This window comes from Poeciliopsis prolifica, unplaced genomic scaffold, assembly GCF_027474105.1.
Source record: "Poeciliopsis prolifica strain line A6 unplaced genomic scaffold, Auburn_PproV2 SCAFFOLD009, whole genome shotgun sequence".
Classification (NCBI taxonomy): Eukaryota; Metazoa; Chordata; class Actinopteri; order Cyprinodontiformes; family Poeciliidae; genus Poeciliopsis; species Poeciliopsis prolifica.
Window position 1 is genome coordinate 5,857,743 of NW_026562384.1, and position 20,510 is coordinate 5,878,252.

At 41.7% G+C, this 20,510-nt stretch overlaps 1 long non-coding RNA gene across 1 annotated transcript in view; it reads right to left on the bottom strand.

The window, feature by feature from the left end:
* Positions 1-3,302: 3,302 nt before the first annotated feature.
* The window catches only part of LOC129362577 (uncharacterized), a 50,653-nt gene continuing 33,445 nt past the window's right edge, over positions 3,303-20,510 (bottom strand). Inside the window, exon 3 of the long non-coding RNA XR_008606249.1 lies at positions 3,303-3,595. This is a non-coding gene — a long non-coding RNA (uncharacterized LOC129362577). The remainder of the gene's footprint in view (positions 3,596-20,510) is intronic.

Below are 20,510 nucleotides of genomic sequence, written 5' to 3' on the forward strand. Positions count from 1 at the left end.
AAATTTATAGATGATAACTGAGACTGGACTATTTGGCATTTTAATTACTTTTACTTTATTTATTTAACCTAGAATCAAGAACAAATTTTTATGTGCAAAAAAGTCTTAGTGGGGAGGGAAGGCCACACAGGCAGATCAGGCAGCACATTTTACAATAAACAAACAACATCAGCATCACATCTGATAATCAAGTGGGGACCCTGCTTGGTAATGTTCATCTATTGTTTTGTTAACAATATATACCTTTAGCAATTAGTCATTTTTAACCAAACCAAACATATTGTTCTGCAACAGTTTTGTTTCCAAAATGTCATTTTTGGTCTACTTTGACTAGAATACCTTCTTCCACGTGTTTGATTTGTCACTGGCACGACGTGGGGCAAACTGCAAACCCGACTTCTGATGGCTTTCTTGCAACAATGGCTTCATTCTGGTGCAACTGTGGCTCAGGGAGTGGAGTTGCTGTTTTACAATTGGAAGGTTGTAGGGCCAATTCCATCTCCCTCCTGTCACATGTCAATGTGCCCCAGAGCAAGGCACTCAACCACATTTGGCCTACTGATCGATCGGTGTATAAATGGGAGTGTTTGGTAGGGCAAGTGGGTGAATGTGGCTCTAGTGTAAAGTTCTTTGGAAAAAGCGCCATATACGTTCAGTCCATTTGCCATTCTTCCCGCTCTTTCATAAAGAACTCAGTCTCGGTGTGCCTGACTAATGACTGTCAACAGATTCTCCCATCTGCAATTAATCCTTTTCCTTCCTGTTCGCAATTTGGCTCCGCTGCGTGTCGGGCTTTCTGGTTGTAACAAGCCCAAGAGGGAACATTAGGAAAGTTCTTATGTCTGACTAATTAATGGGTCTGAGTTAAACTGCTGTAGATGCAACCCCTTTCCCCCCCAAAAAATAAATAAATGTACGGTTCTAAACTATGACAAAAAAGAAAGTGCTGCTTAAATTGCACCAGCAGAGGGCAAAAGCTGGTCAGAAACCATTGTGGACATGGAGTGTATGGAGCACACATGCAAACGCACATAGAGACACTGAGAAGCAAAGGCGATGATGTGCATTGAGCGCAGATCCACACGACAACTTACTCACTCATTCTGTCAAGTTATGGAGCAAGCACAAAACTGCCGTGAAATGGCAGTAAAGAAAAGCTCAGCTGGGAGGACTGAACAAATCCATAACTAAAACCTCCATATAGGTAACATTAGTCTCTTGATGTACAATGTCTCAGCGTTGACGTCTTCATTCTGGGTTCCCCCTCTGCCTATTGGCTGTACAATTCTTCTTTACGGGTTTTGACGTGACGTGGTTTTTATATCTGACATTTCATGTCTGAGGACATGGAGCCACCAGGAAAATCAAAAAGTAATTCAAAATGAGAAACACAAGGAAAAGTGATTCCGGTCGACATACTCTGCAGCGGTAGATGATACATGGCAACTGCGCCGTGAAGACAGCTTTGCTGAAGCGGGACGGTGAAGGACGGCTGTTAGACGCAGCAGCATGTTATTACGCTGTATTTATCGTATGCGGTTTCATCGAGGTAAGCCCTGCTGCTCTGTGCCTGCGCAGCTAAGCCCGTGCCAAATGTTTTATGTCTTCCTATATATCTGCGCGGCGATGCAAGCCGTAGATCGTTTAGGTCAGCTGTTGTCAAACCCATGCCGAGAGACACGGAGCCGCTGAGGGCCATGATGAGTGCTGTTATTGCATATGTGTGTGTGTACTTTTATACGGCTTTAATAGCAGCCTGTGAACACAGACAGACTTGTTTATTCTGCTGCACAGTATGCGCTGAGGCCTGGTTAGCACCGCAAGCACACGTGTCCCACACACCCGGACAGTCCTACGCGGATTAGTAGTAGTAAAAGCCTCTTTCCTGGATGGCACAAGTCGTACCAGCCAGTAAAATATGTCTGGTCTGAAGTGCCTTGGAGAAGCAGTCGTGCTCCTGGGTCTTTTCAAAATTTTCTGTCACACTGCAAACACAGAAAACGTTTTCATTAGGATTTTATGTGACCGAGCAGCACAGAGTAATGTGTAATTGTAAAGTGGAAGAAAATGCACGCAAAGTTATCAAAAGTCTTTACAAACAGGACTTAAAGGGGAAGGGGATCATGCGTATTTTCCATAAATACACTTTGTCAATACACTGTCTGCTCATTCTATGTTGCTACATATTCTTTTGGAATTCATCCAGACCAGTTTTTACTTGTTCTTGCTTTTTTTTTTTTTTCTCGGAAAACTGATCACGTTCAGTAACGATGATGGATAACGTCAAGTCCCGCCTTGGTCTTGGACGGTGACGTTCTAAACTGTTTTTGCTCTAATCTGAACTCTTGTGTTGTGGCTCCTGTGACGGACGCCCCGCTGGGAGGTTAATCTCTGTCACAGGCTCAGGTTTTCTACGCCCCTCTCAGGTTTTCTTCCAGGAATAGCCTGTTTTCAGCTCTGTCCGTTTTCCGTTCAACTGTGACCGACTTCCCTCTGCCTCCGGTTAGATTGCAGCCCACAGTATGATGCTGCCATCCTTCCAGTGAGGGTGAAATGTTGAGTTAAATTCTTTTAAGTTTAACGTTTGTGCGTACAGACATTTCCCACATCCCCGTTATGCCTTACGAAAAACAACAAATTCTATTTCTTTTTGTTGCTTTTGCATAAAATTAATATGTGTGGCATTAGTGACCATTTAAACTGTGGATCTCTGTTGACTAATCTCTAAAACAATCACCTAGTAGACATTTATACAAAGGAGAACTCGACTTACCGACTGCTGGAGACTGCACTGGATTTTATTTTATTTGGTGGTGTCAAAGATAAAGGAACTGAATAAAAAATGTCAGTCAAAAAATTATTCGAAAACCAGACAATGCACGAGAAGTGGCGTTTTTGACGCTGTACACCGGGTACCTCCTTTGCTCCCTCCTTCCTGTTGGCCTACTTTCAAAAAATACAAACAAAAATCATCTGAGGAAAAAAATTACAAAAAAAAAAAACAAGTAAAAGATTCTCCTTAGCATACGAATAGCCTATCAAATGCAAAGGCGCTTCAGCAGATCAATGTATATTCTCAGTCATCGGATGAAAAACAGTGACATCACAATTCATCACTGACATGCAATTGGTTGGTTGATGTGTCCCTATTTGACAGCACACGTCTTTCTAAATAAACATCTCCATAAAGAATACACACTGTATTAAAATATATTAACATGATATTGCTTATATGCAACATGTTCAGATGTGAAATCCATAAATGAGGCACAGGATTTTTTCCTCTTTATTACATTTGATTTTTTTCACTGTTTCCACACAAAAGAAAACATAAATGCTTGTCCACTTCTGGACCGTCTGGTGGTGTTTTCAACCAATCAATCTAATCAATCAAATTTTGTATTTCGTTTTGTCCAAACATGATCCATCTTTGTGGTGCGTTCGAGGCCCGGCGTCTCTCCTAGTGTAGACCTGAGGTCACTGAGCTCCTGGATGGGGAAACTTGGGGTTGCCACCTGACTCCCTCCTCATAGGTACCATCATCGCAGAATGCCACCTCCTCTGCTGCCGGCGCTCTGCCTTTTTCCTCCATCAGCTGTTAACACAGAACAATCATGATGAGATGAGCTACAGCCATCTTTGTTGTCATTATGAAACCACGGAAAAATTTGGTGGCAACTCCCAGCTTTGAATGCACACAAAAGACAATAAAAACTGTTAAAAAACAAACAAACATCCTTTTACTAAATTCTTACAGAAAATAATCTTCACAACAGTCCACTGCTATTTTTTTTGTCTAGCACATAAAATCCCAATGAACACTTTGAAGTTTGCGGTCGCAACGTGACGAAACGACACGATGTTCGTGGATTATGGATTCTTTTGCAAAACGCTGTTTTCATTTCTGACCGTGTTTCCTCCACGTTTATCTGAGTGCAAAGCATTGTGACAAACACTCTCTGCAGCGCTGCCTCTCATCGTTTCACAAACTAAATAACGTCTTTTTTCCTTCTCTGCTCTGCAGGCATTATAGGCACATTAAAATTTTCCAGAATTGCTTTGGGCAAGTTGTATTCTAATTCATCCAGCTTAAACAAACAGGCTATTTAAAGGACATCAGCCTAACATAAGCTGCTTTATTTTGAGTGAACGAAGACGGTATAAATAGACTTTGAATAGTGCAACAAGTAAATGCTTCATGTGAAATGGCTGGCGTTACATCATTGCCTGTGAGAGTAAAGTTCTGGAGAGGCACTGGGTCTCTTTGGGCCAGCCATTATGGTTTGTACTAATGTTCTGGTTTCACAATCCAAACATTCTCAGAGCTGTTATTTGGTCTCGTTCCCCCCCCCCCTCTCTTGCTCAGTAATTTGCCTTTTTTTCTCTCTCTTCTTTTTTAGCAGAGAAAAGCTGTCAATGTGAAGCAGAATCTGCTTAAACATAAAAGGGATAAAGAGGAGAAAATGAACTATGGACGACTAATGCCCCCCCGTAGGTGGACAATTTCAACAATAATGAGATTTTATATGATAGACAAATGCATCGCTGCTGCTCTACAACTTGTCTTTTAGCGTCTGGAAAGGAAAAAAGAAACAAAAAAAACAAAAAAGAAAAAACAAGATGTTTGTTTCAACCAGAAAAATCAGTGTAATAGTAAGGTGTTTCTCCACAGAGATAGCCAGAGGTCTGTGTGGATCCTGCCGGTAATGTAGCGTCCACCGTGCGGTTTGCACTGCAACTCATCATTACTGCTGGCTGGAGTTGGCGCTGCCGAAACGACTTGTATAAAATATCTGTCCTGCTCTAAGTGCTTCCAACTGGTAGCTTAATCATGGGTCAAACCATCATGCGTCTCTTCTGCATTTATCTTCTGTCAGGAAGAGTTCCTTCTCTCTCTCTCTCTCTCTTTTTTTTTCTTTTCAGATGCAGGCCAGTATGAGCAGAATCAGCATCTTTCTAAAGCCAGGGTTGAGTATCTTAAGTTTTCCAGGGCTGGGACATTTGCAGCCTTTTTTCTTATTTTTTTTTTTTCAAACAAAGTGACAGGGATCAATGAGCTGGTCTCCTAACCTGAGAAATCTGAAGCTCGAGAGAATCAGAAGGGATTGTCGTTGTCCTGTGAACATGTGACACGGACCTGGAGCGACTCTGAGCATCTGCAGTTGTTTACAGAGAAGAGGGAGTGTCATGGAGCAAAGTTTTCGGTTCGTTGCAACCTGTTAAGAATCCACAGCGTAGCGTTCCCTTCGCTGGCCATCGCAATTTTAGAGTCTGAGTTGGTCCGCGGTAATGACCTCTTGATGTAAAACACAAGCAGCAAAACAGGAACGGCCCCGTGTATTTGCCCTCACGGGGAATCTGATGAAACAGTGAAATAGCTTGAATCTTGATAGCAAGCTCTAAGGCCAAGCCTCTTCCATTTCGTTTTTATGTTCCACACCAGCAAATCATTTGACCAACAGCAACCTCAGGTTTTTTGTGAATAAATACCTTGTAATGTTTTTTTACACTAATTGCTGTGATGTGTTTGAGATTGGAGTATTTCTGACATAAGCCTGCTCTTTTTTTTTTTTTTCTAAACCCTGCTCTGGTTAGCCGTTAGCTCTGTAGCTAATCCAGGTTTCATTAAAGTTAAGCAACTGACTGCTGCAAGTAGTAAGATATTACTTTGAAAAAAAAAAGAAAAATCCCACTAAATGTCTGAACTTTATTTTAATGGCCTAACAGTAGAGTTCACCAAAAAATACACAAAAGCTCCACATGAGTTGACATCATTGAAGTGATAGTTTCCATCCATTTCATTGAAAGTAGCAGCTCTGAGGCCGCATGCACAGTCTGCTGACGTTGTGATGCTGCATTTGGGTTTTGTTAAAAAAAAAAATAAAATAAACAGCACTCACTGAGCAAATAAAAAGGTAAGATTGCGACTTGGGTTGTTCCCGTTTATAAGGGAACGTGGAACCACCTCCGAGCATCATCTGTGTGAGCCCGGTACAAGAGAAGCGTGTCGGAAAGGCGAAAGCTAGAAAAAGCAGTCGGGGTGGCTGTGTTCGTTTATTGCTGTTCTTTAATCAAAGCTGGGTGCTCTTAGTTGTTAATTAATCTGCAGTTGTACCGCACTTGTAAAATTAGCTTGTTTGCGAAGGCATGAGTGTGATTTATTTAATTTTATTTTTTTCCTTTTTATTAGGTGTGGTTGTAAGAAGCAGAAACAACATGCTAGCTATCCCTGCATCTGTAATCTGACTGTTTTAACATCCTGGGCGGCGCTCAGAGTAAAGAGTGACACTTTTCTCATTAAGAAAACGAAGATAGCTCTGAATCTATTATCTCACTAATAAAGCTTTGGCTTTGAGTCCGCTTGCAGAGCCGAACCGGTTCTTGATCTGCATTCCAGTGAAAACAGCTCATTTGATAATTGTCCTGCAACTCTTGTCTTTTTTTTTTTTTTTTTTTTGTCTTTTCCTAAAGCCTTCCCAATGGCTGTGTTTTCCAACAAGACACAGCCCATCTGAAGAAGAAGAAAAAAAGATCAAATAAAACAACAAAAAGGAACAAGTAATGACAAGGAGAGAGAGATGCAGATAAACAGGTCTTCCAGTTTATCAAGCAAGGCACGAAAGTGTAGCAAATCCGGCACGCTGCACGAAGATCCAGGCGTGAGTGCCTGGCATGGTTGGCATGGTGCCACGGCAGAGTGTGTGTGGGGGTCTGAGGGTGGGGGGAGGAAGCCTGACGCATGCCACACATTTCTGTGTGTAGCTGATTGCTGTCGCCACATGGGCAGCTGCACAATGCAAACTTCCAAATCCCTCTCCACGGTTAATAAGTTATAGATGCTAAAAGTCCACAGACCTGCATCGATTCATCCCTTTTCAATCAAAACCAAAGGACGTTTGTGTGAATACCAAGAAGCTGACCTTAGAGCCGGTGAGTGGAAAAAAAATCACACCCTCCGGCGCTTGACGGCGGTGCAACAGGACTGTCCCGAGTTAAGATGAGCCTGCTTTCAATCACCGCACATCAGGCTTTATAACAGGTCTAATTAGCGCATGTGGGTCTGCAACACAGAGCTTGGTTGGAGACATGAGTTTTCGTGCGCCGCTAAAGTTCCCCCCACACGGCACCAGCAGACCTTATGCTTACATGGCATGCATTGCGTGGGACGTGACGCACAACGTTTTATGGGTTCTCCATTTCTCATCTTAAAAGCACATGTGTCACACTGTGTATAAAATTCCACAAGATCAAAAGCACAACATGCACAGATATCCATTTCCGTGTGACCCCGGCACAAACAAAGCGGCGCTTATCGCCGCCAAAAGTCGTCCGACTTTTCTGTGTTTTTTTTTTTCTTTTTCTTTTTGTCTCGTCTCGGCCTGAGTTGGTCCGAAATCTACGAGACGAGAATCGAGGATGATGAAGGGGAAAAAATGAAGGTGAGACAACTTAAACGCCCTCTACAGAAGGGAGACGTGTGGCAATCAAAAGACCAAATTACAGAAAAAAATTCTTAATTTTAAAATGATTTTTAAAAGAACATTTAAAAAAAAGACTGCCTTTTTTTAAAATGTTCTTTTCGTTTTGGAAACCATGAATCCATGTCATTCCAGCATCTCAGAGCCGTACCTGGCACCGCTCTCACCTCATCATGAAATGCCAGGAGGGTGCAGTGTTTGGAAGGCTGTATTTTACACCAAGCAGTGATCCTGCTCTAACCAAAATGAAATATTTTTGGCTCCTAAACGCAATGATACTTTAGCAATGGGACCAAACCTCCTCCAGCCCTGAAAGTCCTCCAACATATGGCCTCTTGCCGGACCAGCAAGGGCATTGTATGTGTCTATAAAAAGTCAGAGTCAGAAACATTCGAAGAAGATACAAAAGAGGCAAACAAATGAATACTGCTGACTCAAGTGACTGCAGTAATGGAGGATATTACAGTCTGCACATGCAGTGAGGTTGTTATTATCAGGTATAGAAGCAAAACCTACCAAAGATTTAGTCATTGCTTTCGAACCCGATCCGAGCCCAGACACCACTGAGGGATTACTGTGACTTTTGACCTGCCTAGCAGCGTTACACAAGAACCCCTAAAGCTGAGGATAAGACATCTTCCATTTCTGAACAGAGAATTGTAATCTGCAAGATATGAGAAAAGAGTCATGTCTAGGTTCTTTGTGAAAATGCCTCCAGGTTCTAAATGCTTTACAAAGAAAGAAAAGCGGCGTCGTGAGTTTAGGACTTTCATCCTACGCAGCTTCGTTTCGCATCTCCTCTGGTTATCTTCACCCGTCTTATCTCTCCGGTCTGCAACTTGCAAGTGTGACGAAAATGCCAGAAGAGAAGGAGGCAGTGAGGAGGCAAGTACTCTGTCAGAAGAATGGGACAGTCAGAGGCTTCAGCATCAGGACAAAATAAAGTTTTACAGCCACTGTCTGGGCCCCTAAAGTTAACTGACCTCAGATGAAAAATCCCTTGTTAAACATGATTTGATTTATACAAATTAAACTAAAATGTCAAAGCAGCTTTCAAGCTTCCTTCCAAATTAAATGCGAAGCACATGTGAACCACTAATCAAGCATTCCCGAGTCATTGATTAATAAGACGAGGAACAACCTTTTGCATAAGCAGGCTGGTCCGGAAGCCTGATGCGTTGGCATCATGGCTGACGCATCAGCCTACCTCCCCGTCCAAGCATTCAGGAACATTAAAAGGTCGTTTGCGAATAACACAGCATCAATCATTTTACACTTAGAGAAATTATTCAGAAATGGACAGTTTTCAGGACAGCTGCAAGTTCTCCGAGGAGCGATCACCACTTCCAGTTCACTCTGAGGTCACATGCTGCAGTGTGATAAAAAAAAAAAAAAAAAGTCAAGAGCAATATCGCAGACGCCTCGGGCCTCACTCAGCATGTCAAATGTTTTATTTCATGACTCTACACTTGGAGGGGGGGAGAGCATGATTTCCAGAAGAAGTTCTGAAAGAAAAGTTGTTGCACAGTTTGTCTGCAAAAAAGCGCTCAAAGAAAAAAAAAAAAAGAAAAAGAAAAACTTGAATGGACGAATTTGGTACCAAAAGCTAAAGTCACAATATTAACACGAACACTAAACACATGTCAAACAGAGTTGGTGGGCTGATGATTTGGGTTTGCGTTGCCTGCTTCCAGAATGCGAACATTTAAAATTGTTCCTGCATGTCACAGTCTTCCAGGGGAGTGGTTCTCCGGTTCCGGTCCCCCGGGTCCATTGCATGACTTAGAACAAGCCCTGCCCCAACACATCTGATGCTAATGATTGCATTACCTTCTCAGCATGCAATAAAACATTGCACCTTGCATTGACCCCCGTTTCTGTTTTTTTGTTTTTGTTTTTGTAAATCAACACGGTAACAACTCCTCCATGCAGTAAAGTCCTGCCCTTAGAATCAGAGGCCACTGTTCACGGGTCACACGGCAACAGCGGCTGAAACTGGGTCACATGGCAGGGCCGCGATCCCAACCACACTTGAAACTGTTGGACAGAATTGCCTGGGAAATCGAAGCATCAGTATGTTGAAATGTCCCGCTCAGACTCGAGACCTAAACCAGATTGAAATTCCGTGGTATTTTAAAAGACCTGTGAAAAGAAGAAATGCCAACAAGCCTCATTAAAGTGAAGCAACGCTGTAAAGTGAAGTAGAGCACAGAATGATGTGAGGGAGCAGCAAGGTCATAGGGAAGGTAAAGATGCTGCTGCAAACGACTTACTTTTTGGTTAGACGTGGCTGTCGCTGTTCAGAAGACCTGAGACAGGCTAATTATTGCTTTGCTAAGATTTGAGCAATCAGCTGCTAGGAACATTCTTCTGCAGGTTTATTTGTCATTTATCAGGGTTTTATAAATATTCATAAAACTTTTTTACATTTTTTTTTATTTCTTGGAAATCTATGTGACAGACCAACACAAAACAATGCGCAATTGTATCCACTGCAGTTCTGCTCAATTCTCATCGCCCATCAGCGCTCCACCCGGGATTTGAGCTGAATTTCAAAAACGGCCAATCGGCGAACAGAACGAGGAGTCGTGAGCGACTTTCCTCCGTTTCCCATGCCGGTTTTGGGGATTGTAGTCTGCCTTTGGTTATAGTTTGGCAACGGCAGTGGAGGAAGTGAACGAAGCCATTCAAGTCCGGTGACTACGCATCAAACATTTTGAGAAAATAAAGTGGGAGCCAGAGGAATGCATGAGACATTTTTCATTTGCTGGCAAAGATGCTATGGTCGTACTCCGCACGACGTTCCAGTAACGTTCCAGTAAAGCTACGATGTACATCGAGCCGGTACATCACACACACATCACAGGTAAACATAGACAATTTTGTAAAATCAGATCAGATCATTTCTTGCAACACCTCCAGAAAGAAGTAATTTCTCAATAGCAGAGAGTCTAGACCCTCTGAACGATTCTCGAGCTCTAGGGGTCATTTTCTTGCTGGAAGGTAAATTTCCACATCTCCAGTCTTTTTTACTGTCTTAACGCTCTTTTCCCGGTGTTGCCCTCTACTTACAGCCCCTACCATCTTCCTATTAATTTTGACAAGCTTTTCTGCCACTTCTGAAGAAAAGAATCCCCACATCATAATACTGCCACCACCATGTTTTGAAGTGTGTTTGAAACATGGTTCTGAGTAGCATCACTCTTAGCCAGATTTCTGGCCTAGATTATCCCAGAAAGCAACATTTGTGTCCTATCTGATCAGAGACCTTCTTCCTCGTGTTTGCTCTCTCCCCAAGCAGGAATTCTGATTGCCCTTTTTCTTTTTTCTTTTTTTTTTTGCAACAAATTACAGCCAGACTCAAGGAGGACTAATGTTTCCCACCGAGGGTCGGAGATCTCTGCATATTCTCCAGAGTTGCAAGCCTGTCCGTCAGAGTTTTCCTGCGCACTAATTCCTCTGGCCTTCTTGAAGCTGATCGACCTTCTTTCCATTTTCACACGGCAGATTGACCAGCATTCTGAGATGTTCACATCTCGGGTTATTGTTTTACAGATTAACCCCGCAGCCTCAAACTTTGCCACAAGTGAATCGCGGCTTCCTCATGTGTGTCTCTCGGACTTCGTGATACTGTGTGTTCACTTTTTGTTTCCCATCGCAACTTCTGTAGCTTTGACAACTGCATTCATGCTGAGATTCAATTGCAAACAGGCAAAGTTATCAAAAAACTAAGTGGTGGCGCAGAACTTTTCAGGCGTTATTTGTTTTTGTAAAAAAAGCAAAAAAGACGAACAAGAAGAAGAAGAAAGTCATGCATCATTTTTCTTTACAATTCCATTGAAATATTCTGAAGCCTGCGGTCGTAATGTGTCAAAATGTGTAAAATGTAAGGAGGCTAACACGGTATGAATACTTTTGCAAGGCACCGTAAATAAGACTGGCTTGTCAAGCGTATTTCATATGATGGCAGACCAACCGCATGGTGCATGCAAGTGAGAGCGCATTACAATGGAAATGTTTGTGTGGGTCTGGTCTTTGAACCAAACCGCTCACCATCATATTGTCTATAAAACGTTTCTTTTTTTTCTTTTTTGAGTAGATCCTGGCTGGAGGGCAGAGACTGGCTGAACTGTGTGACTTTATTGGGAAAATTAGAGTAAGTGGTGCGGTGTACAGCATGTGTTACTGACAGCGGAATTTATTTACTGGCCTTGGGGAGACGTTCCTCAGTTACGTTGTGGCTGCTGAAAAGCTAATCCTCGTAGTAAATCATGACATTATGCATTCACGCAGCTAAAATTATCCTCTGAAGGTCGGACACTAATTGTCGCCGGGGTTTGGCTGAATCCTGACAAAAGTCCTAGCAATCCACAGGCGGACAAACATCCAGAAAAACATAGTTCCATTACTCTGACCACTTCACACGGCCCCTTGACAATGTCCAAACGTTGCAATTTCAATTTGCATGCTCTGAATCATTACACAAAATGCAGGTATTTTAGGTAGGTTGAGATTGTTTTATTATTTTTAACGCAGTAATTGCAAGGCAAATGATCTTAATTGTAACCCCAGCCTCTGAAATAAACAAGGCTAAAAAAACGAAAGTGGTGATTATGGTTTTCTTCGGGCCTGATGTGGGATTTGTGAAGCCGCTGCCAGCTGCCTTTTCATGTCACTGTTTTCGAGCTCCTGCTCAATATAGACACACTGAATCACTCATCAGAGCACATGCCTTAATGGAGGACAGTTCTGTGCAGCTCAGGAGAGATGCTGGATCCATCTACCCCTGCCTCTCCCCCCTCCAGTCCCCCGTGGAATGTTTCCTAGGCTGCGCGCGCCGCAATTACCCAAAGTACGGTGATGAATAGTGGAAAAACTGGTTTTAACAAATTATATTTATCAGTGCTTCTTTTTTTTCTTCTTCCACCCCACAAAACAGTTAAATCACAGCAGCGAACCAGGAGACATGCATAAATGCCATTATACGACATAAAGTGCTTGGGCTGGTTCGTACTCAGTAGAAAGCAAAGCCAGCGGTCTCAGATCGCTGCTTCTCCTGATAGGAATCTTAAATGCCTTGAGGTCCTTTAAAGTGTTTACTTTTCTTGAGAAATTAGACCTAATTGGATGATATGAGCATAAAAGTAGTGCAATTGGACATTGACTAAGTTTATGGACAGGACTTGGATACCAGGCCAGGATTTTAATGCCTTCAACATTAAGATGTTTATCTGTCAGTCAAGTCAGAGTTTGATGGATTATAGAGGAAAAGTGAAGTTAAAGCTCTCTAATTAGGGGAATGCAGTTGCTTGGACCAATGGCTCCTGAACCAATGTAATACTATGGCAAGGCTGAGGAAGAGCTTGGCTGATGGAAGTAAAATACATTATTTGTTCCACTTAATAAGCAGCAAGAATACATGATGGCACATATGTTGTACCTGAAACCTGAAAGAAAGACATATTTCAATTCACAGTCCATTTCTAGTCATCCATTTTTATTCAATCATATTTGTCATTTTTATGTATCTCTAATAAATTGGTAAATGGCCTGTACTTTTATGTACGTTGCGTACAGTTATTCACAGATACACTCTGCAAAATTGCAAAATTTTACCAAGTAATTTTTTCTGTCTTGCTTCTAGTGCAAACAATATCATATTGGGAGCCTGCACTACCTTAACTATTGGCTACGACACTTGAAATAAGACAAAACTATCTCACAATGAAGTTTTCAGCAAGGTACGGGACATTCCAATTCCTTAATACTGATTTTTGTTTAGCAGGGTTTTTTTTTTTTACATATAAAATGGAAAAAAAAAAATCTGAAAAACAATGAGACAGACCGATCCATGGCTTCACATTGAATCTTTCAGGATCACAGTGCTAATTTTGAGGGTGGCGTTTGTCGCAGGGTGCACAGAATGACCAATTCTTTGTTTTTGTTAAAGGTACTATCAATTTGGTTGGAAATAGAGATGGTGGCAATAAGACTCACCAGGACATTCCAGGAAACCCCTCTTCCTGCAGAAAACTGGTGTTGCTCGCACAGTCAAAACCAGAATACTTTAATTTGTGAAATATCTGCTTTTTATCTAGACCTGGAATGAATCTGTTATCCGTTTGAACAACATCCAAGACATATTTTTTTTTGTGTGTGTGTGCAAAGGATTTGAATACATTTTCTTTTATTATTTAGCATAGCACTCTATATTCCTTGAGCGCCAAAATAGGAAGCCAAATTATCACAAGCTGATCCCATTTCCTGAGGTCCAATTAATAGTCTGTGACATCCTTCGGTTTTAAAACACACTCGACTGAATGTGAAATACCTGGCCTGACAACTCATATTTGCACGCACTGGAAGCTGAGTAACTGGCATGTTAAAGCTCATATTCTTTAATTACCCTAGGACTTCTGGTTCTGACAGTACGTACCGATCTCTCTGTCAGGCGCAATCTCATCAAAACGAATCTGTTAAAACACGCTGAAGTTCATAAAATGCTATGCCAACAAAACTGGGGAACCTTGGCAAACCAGTGCAGATTTTCTAAAAATACCAACTGCATTGGTTTGAGTACCAACACTGAAATGATTGAAGCGTCATAGTTGTGGGTAACGAGAGTCCGTTCAAGTAAGCATGCGCTACCGTTTTTGGTAACCACCTCAACTTTTCATAAATACTCTAGTCACTGTCAGAGTGGCGAGTAAAAGCCAAAGGTAAAGTTAGCATTTCTTTATTGTTTACAAAAGAAAACTGGTATATTGAGCACATGTTGCTTTATCAAAGAATAAGCAGAAGCAGAGCGGCCTGGCTGTGGTGATTCAGGTCTTTGGATTCCCTCCTGTAAAGATTACCTTTCCTGAACTAAAAACTAAGATTTTAAACCCTTAATCAGCCACATATTTTCCTGAAATAATGACAAAACTCGCAGTAATAAGCACACATTACCAATTGGCTCCACTGTATAATTTGAAGAGAGATGGATATAAATACACAATAAGTGTGTTCTCGTAAACTACAAGTTTACAGTTTATTTTATAGTGTACTTCCAATTATGTGCCGCTATTGCATTCAATGTGAACTTGAACTTCCTTCGAGTAGTCATGTTATGCATGGCTTTATTGGTTCACATCATTTGTCTTTACAACATCGTCTTACCACAACATTTAGGATTGACTCAACCAGGACAATTTCAACAACCCAGTTGTATTTTGCAGCCATGATTTTCTGTTGCGTTTGGTCCTGCACAGAACCCACTTCAGACTGAGCTAAGTTGTCAGAGAGATGACCCAAATTTGACTCCAGAATACTTTTCATATGTAGTTCATTGTTTGTGTGTGATGTAAGATGTTTAGGCTCTTTGTCTGAAACTCAAAGCATCAGTTCTCCACCACTATGCTTGACAAATGGTAAGTGGTGTTTGCGATGAAAGGTTGCGCTGAAGTTTGTTTACATCCGACATGATGTTGTACAGTATTTCCAAACATCTCCGCATTGGCCCTGGTCTTGTGGTTCATTGGGAGGAAGTGTGAGGTCTGTTCTATGGGAGTCCACCGTCATCTCAAGAAGTCTCAAGGAGACCCCCCGCGGACACCGGCGTCCTCATGGACCCGTAAGATAACATGCAGGTGTTTTCGTGATGAGAGTCAATTAAACTCTCATGCCAGAATCACGTGGTCCGGAGCAGCGGAGCATCTGATTCTCCTCCTGCCTGTACGCAGACTCAACATTGTCCCAAACAGCAGTGGTGTCATCTGCCAATTTCAAGAGTTTCAGAGAGAGAAGAGGAGCAGAGAAAGGACACACACCTGGGGGGAACCGCTGCTGATGGAGAAGATGCTCGGCAGCCTCACCAGCTCCTGCTGGTCAGTCAGGAAGTTGGTGATCCACTATCAGATGGCACTGTGATTTCGGGGAGCTTCTGGTGGAGGATGTTTGAGTTTTAGCTAAAGTCCATGAACAGGATCCTGACGCACATCTCTAGGTAATCAAGCTGGTGCAGGATGAAGTGTAGTAACAGGTTGGTTGGTTGGTTCTATCAGCCAGCGACCTGCTTGTTCAGTAAAGAGATTGCAGAAGTGACCGGGTGGAGAGCGGGTCAGTGATGTCCTTCAAATGGTTTGGCAGCCGTCGCTTATAGGATTTCATGACCTCAAAGGTCAGGGTTAATGAGCAGGGCTAGTGACCTCATTTAATCTTGTAATGCTGTTTCTTGGGTGATGGTGGAGCATTTCAAGCAGGAAAGAAATCTCAAAACGCTCAAGAGAGTTGGGAAAGATCTGAGTAAGGATGGAGACAAGACATTTGGCTCTGAAAGAGCCTATTCAGGTTTTCCTCAGAGATCCTCAGCGCAGTCTGGGAGTCTGAAGAGAGGAGATTGGTTGGTGTATGTATAGACGTGAACGAGTTTGTGGGAAGAGTAAAAAAAAAGAAATACTAGAAGTTGTTGAGGTCATCTGTCAGGTGAAGAAAACAGAAATCGTTCTCCTGGAAACGCTTAACAGCAAACCAGGTTTAATTGTCCAGTTATGAACATTAAGTTAAGTTTATAGAGTAAAAGACTTCAGAGGAGATAACCTCTGTCTTAAGCAATTTCCATATGTTAATATTTTAATTTTTTTTACCATTTCATTAATGGACTTCCGATTAGTTGGAAAAGCCCTGATTGTTATTTAGATTTCTGACTTCTGGTGAATACAAGATAGTTTACAGTCGGGAGGACTGTCGTTCATCGTCTAGAGCATTAAGTGTGAGGTAAGATTAAAAACCAAATCTGAACCTTACATTCTTATTTAAGTTGAAGGTCCCCCCAAAAAGTGGCAAATTTATTTATTTTTTTTCCACTAGCTTTTAACTTCCATATGCAAATACGTAAATTCAACCACAGCTAGTGATACAAAAACACCTCCATTGACTGAATTGGTCATTTCAGGATCGCTTAGCAGCACAGCAGACTCCGCTTCCAGGAACCCAAGTCTAATCTGGATTATGTTTAGCAGTGTTTCCAGTAACTTGAAGCAAAAATAATAATGAAAAAAAAAAAAATTACCTCCCAATGTAAGTTAAATTTGCTTTTCATTCACTCCTCTAAACAAAGAGTGCATACAGCAGTTTAACTCTCTCTGGTCCTATTGAGACAGGGGAAATGTAAGATTAATGGCTTCGCGATTCTGTTGAGGAGGCTGCTTTTCGTCATTCAGACGGCTCCTTTTTTTTATCTCACGGCTTCATTCAAACACTTTATGAGTGACAGAGATTCAGAAATCAATGCGGGAGCCTTTAAATTTAATACAGAAGCTGTCTGGGCTAAATTAAAAGCAACTTAATTTAAATCCATTCGCTTTATGTTCAAGCTAGTACTTATTGCCACATAAAACGTAAACCAATTCGTAGGATTTAATTACAGTAGTGGAAATCTGATTTTGGTTCAGATGTCTTTTTGAGCAAATAAACAAAAAATGTTGGCTGTGTCATTTCATGTTGAAAATCTCATACCACTTCACAGCAGCCATTTTTGCTCCTCTAGTGCAATTATTTCTGGCTACAAGAACCCAACGTGGCTATTTTTTAGTTGGTCTTTGATCAGCCATAACCTTTGATAATGTATGGACCATAAAAGACAGTGAACGCAGCGAGTCCTCGGGATCCGTGGGGGTAACAGCAAAACTCCACAGCTACTGCCCATTTTAACAGTTCAAACACTAAATGTATCCGGACATACTTTAACACACACACACACACACCCCCACACACACACACACACACACACACACACACACACACACACACACACACACGCACACACACCCCCACACACCCCACACACACACACACACACACACAGTGAAAACCATATCTACTGTTCAACTTTGCCAATCAGCACCTGTGAAAATCAATGGCTCCCCTGGATTGGCTGCTTTTCACGTCTCATCCAACAGCTTAACTAGCATCAATTAGCATTGTGTGCAGACATTCCAGCTTCCTCACTTTCTTTTTTTCTTTATACTTTTGTCGTGCGCTACAAAATTATTTGCAAACAGGCGGATTTTCAGCAACTTAAACTGGAATTTTGTTCCACAGAAAAATCTGTGAATAGGTGAATCTGCAAACCATGAAATAGGAAGTGTCCGCTCGCTAAAGCACAGCCATTTGTTTAAAGGGCAGACTCCGAATCAAGTGGGAAGGCATAAAATGTAGAGAGCAGAATATTCAGTCGAGCTTAACTTGAAACGATTGCACCGCCTCTTATTTCTGCCAGTTATCTTCATTTTAATAGAAAGGATGAACAGAAGAGAATGATGATCATTTACTGCTTCAGATGAGGTTGTAGCATTTGAATTAGAGCATAGCTGTGTTTTTTGTTTTTTTTTTCACTGGCTTCACAGCAACGTCTTTGAAATCAAAGGGACAATTTAGCAGCACTGGTAGCTGGGATCCATCTGTGCTGATGAAAATACACCGAGTCGTTGTCTTACATCTAAGTGTCCTGGATCTGTGACGAATCTTTGGGAAAAAAAATCAGAAGAGGTTATGAAATGGACGGGGGTTACCATAACACGTTTCGCTACGGCAGGCTGGAGGAATCACTGATTTTTTTTCTTTCTTTCTTTCTTTTTGGTAAGTTATGTTAATAAAAGAGATGTCATTATTACATAATGACTCCCAAAAAAGAAACTAAATAAAACATATGTTTTATGACACACTCCTTTCATGTGTTTAGTAACAACAAATTGATCATAAAATAAAAATAATGTCTTTGTTGTATTTATTTTCTGTCAGCTGACCTCCATTCACCTGGTGAAAAAATTAGGAAAATTTAGAAGCCAATGAATGACAGAAACGGTCGGAGCTGCGATACGTTCTGATGTGAACCAGGAGCTCAGATCCAGGTAAGGTTAGACGAAAGGTAGCGAGGTCATCCTGGACCAACAATTAGAAAAAGACCGAGAGCATTTGAGGGCTGTCCCCTAAATGAACTTTATTCAATCAATTAACTCTATTATGTTCATCTGGGATTCGCTCCATGTTCCCTGTGGCTCAGGAATAAAGCAATCGGCCAAAACACCAGGAAAACTGGGAGACACATTCATTTCCTGCTGACCAGAGAGACTTTGTCCTCAGCTGGGAAGCCCAGAGGCCAGAGATTAACTAATTATTTGACCACAACAATAAGTGACCACATATAAGATAGATACTTTTAATACAAAATATGTTAGTATTCCTTTTCCTGGCCAGGCTATGCAAGTGGATTGTCCTTAGCAAAAAAGTCTAAAATCGTACATTCAAACAGACCCTTACCCAGTTTTATCTGGGACAAATAAGCATTGAATCATTGCATTCTTGCTTATCAAGAACACAGTAAAAAAACAAAAGTATGCTTAGGGACACCTTTTTCTCATCTGACCAAAAAAAAAAAAAAAATGAACAAAACAACTCAATGACAAATTTTGAAATTGAATTCCGATGACAGGTTTTAAGAGACATTTATTTTTAAGATATTTTGGTATTAATGTGCAGAAAAGTGACTTTATGATCTGTAAAGAAACCTTTGTGATGCTATAAAACTATTAATGTTCAGATAACAAGGATACTTACTAATCTAACCGGGATTTTTTTTGTTTTTCCTGCCATATCCAAATGACACCGCTTGCATCGAGTGACATCACAATATCCACAATGTTTTCATTTTGAAATTCCAAATCAAAAAGTAATGGAAAGCTTCCTTGTTTAAAAATGTTCTAATAATATTGACAACTATGGATGATCTCACTTTCTTTATTTACAGCGTTTTATTTTCTAAATTCCACATCAGCAACGTTTGAAACTTGAGCGATTTTCACTTGGGGGTGTCCCGCATTAAACTGCTTTTGGATGCAGCTTCGCTCTTCTGCTTTTTCTGCAAGCCTGCAGTAACCACAGAGCTGCGGTGCAGAAAACAGGAAACCATCTTCTATAAGCTGCGATGATTGCACTATTTGTATTGAAAGCAGGGGCCTTTGGGGACTGCGCATGATTTGGGAGGAAAACCGCTTTCTCGGACTGTAACTACCTTTTGTCAGGTAGATGCATTTAGAGGATTTCCTCGACTCGTGGTCCATGTAGGAGGCAGAGTCTCAAGAGATTCAGTGAAGGTGAATCCATTAATATGCCAGATATTAGTGAGATAGTTAAAAAAAATAAATAAATACTCCCTTGTGGCAGAGTGATATAGGCAGACTTTGAAAGCTGATTAGACTCAGGCAAAGGAATATGGTGAGGACCTCCATGGAAGACCAAGACAGACCTTGAACTTGAACTTCTTGTGTGCATAATACATTACAACTTGATTCACCGTAAGGCCGATATCAGTGCACCTTAAGAGAAACTATTCCCCCCCTCCCGCCGCCCATCGCATTCAGGTGAGCATCAACATCTGGTGCTTTTAAGAGCAACTTGAAGCAGTTTTTGTTTTGCCCAGAGAAGATTGTAAGTGCAGTGAAGTACGCATACCAGAGGTGATTCACGACAGCTCAGAACGGCGGGTCCACTGCTTCAAGCTAACATGCCACATCAAGGCCAGTTAAATGACCCAGAGAAGTTGCCCTATCTAAAAATAAAGAGACAGTGAGGCCAAGAATAGCCTTGGCATGAGACGAGAGAGTGAATTACGGCTGCAATAAGCCATGATGCCTACACATGCAGTTGGATCGCAATGTGGCGAGGGAGCGCAAATTGGTACCAGCTGTGTGGCCTTGGAGTATGCCGCTGCACAGACAGGAGACAAGCATCCAGCTATGCGGATTAATCATTTACTCATATAACACAGCCACGTTGGTAACCTCAGGCACTCAGTGCATTTATCTCCATTCTTGTGTGGTGGCACTCAAGCTCGAGGCGGTGTGCGCCTGTGTTATGAGAGTGTGCGCGACTAAAGAAAACAACTCGCCCCATCCAGTCTGTTCATGTTGAAGTAGGGAAAACTGCTCACTCATCTGAGAACTCCAGACCACGGGCAACATAATTGTTTCGTGACACCTCCTTCTTCCTTTA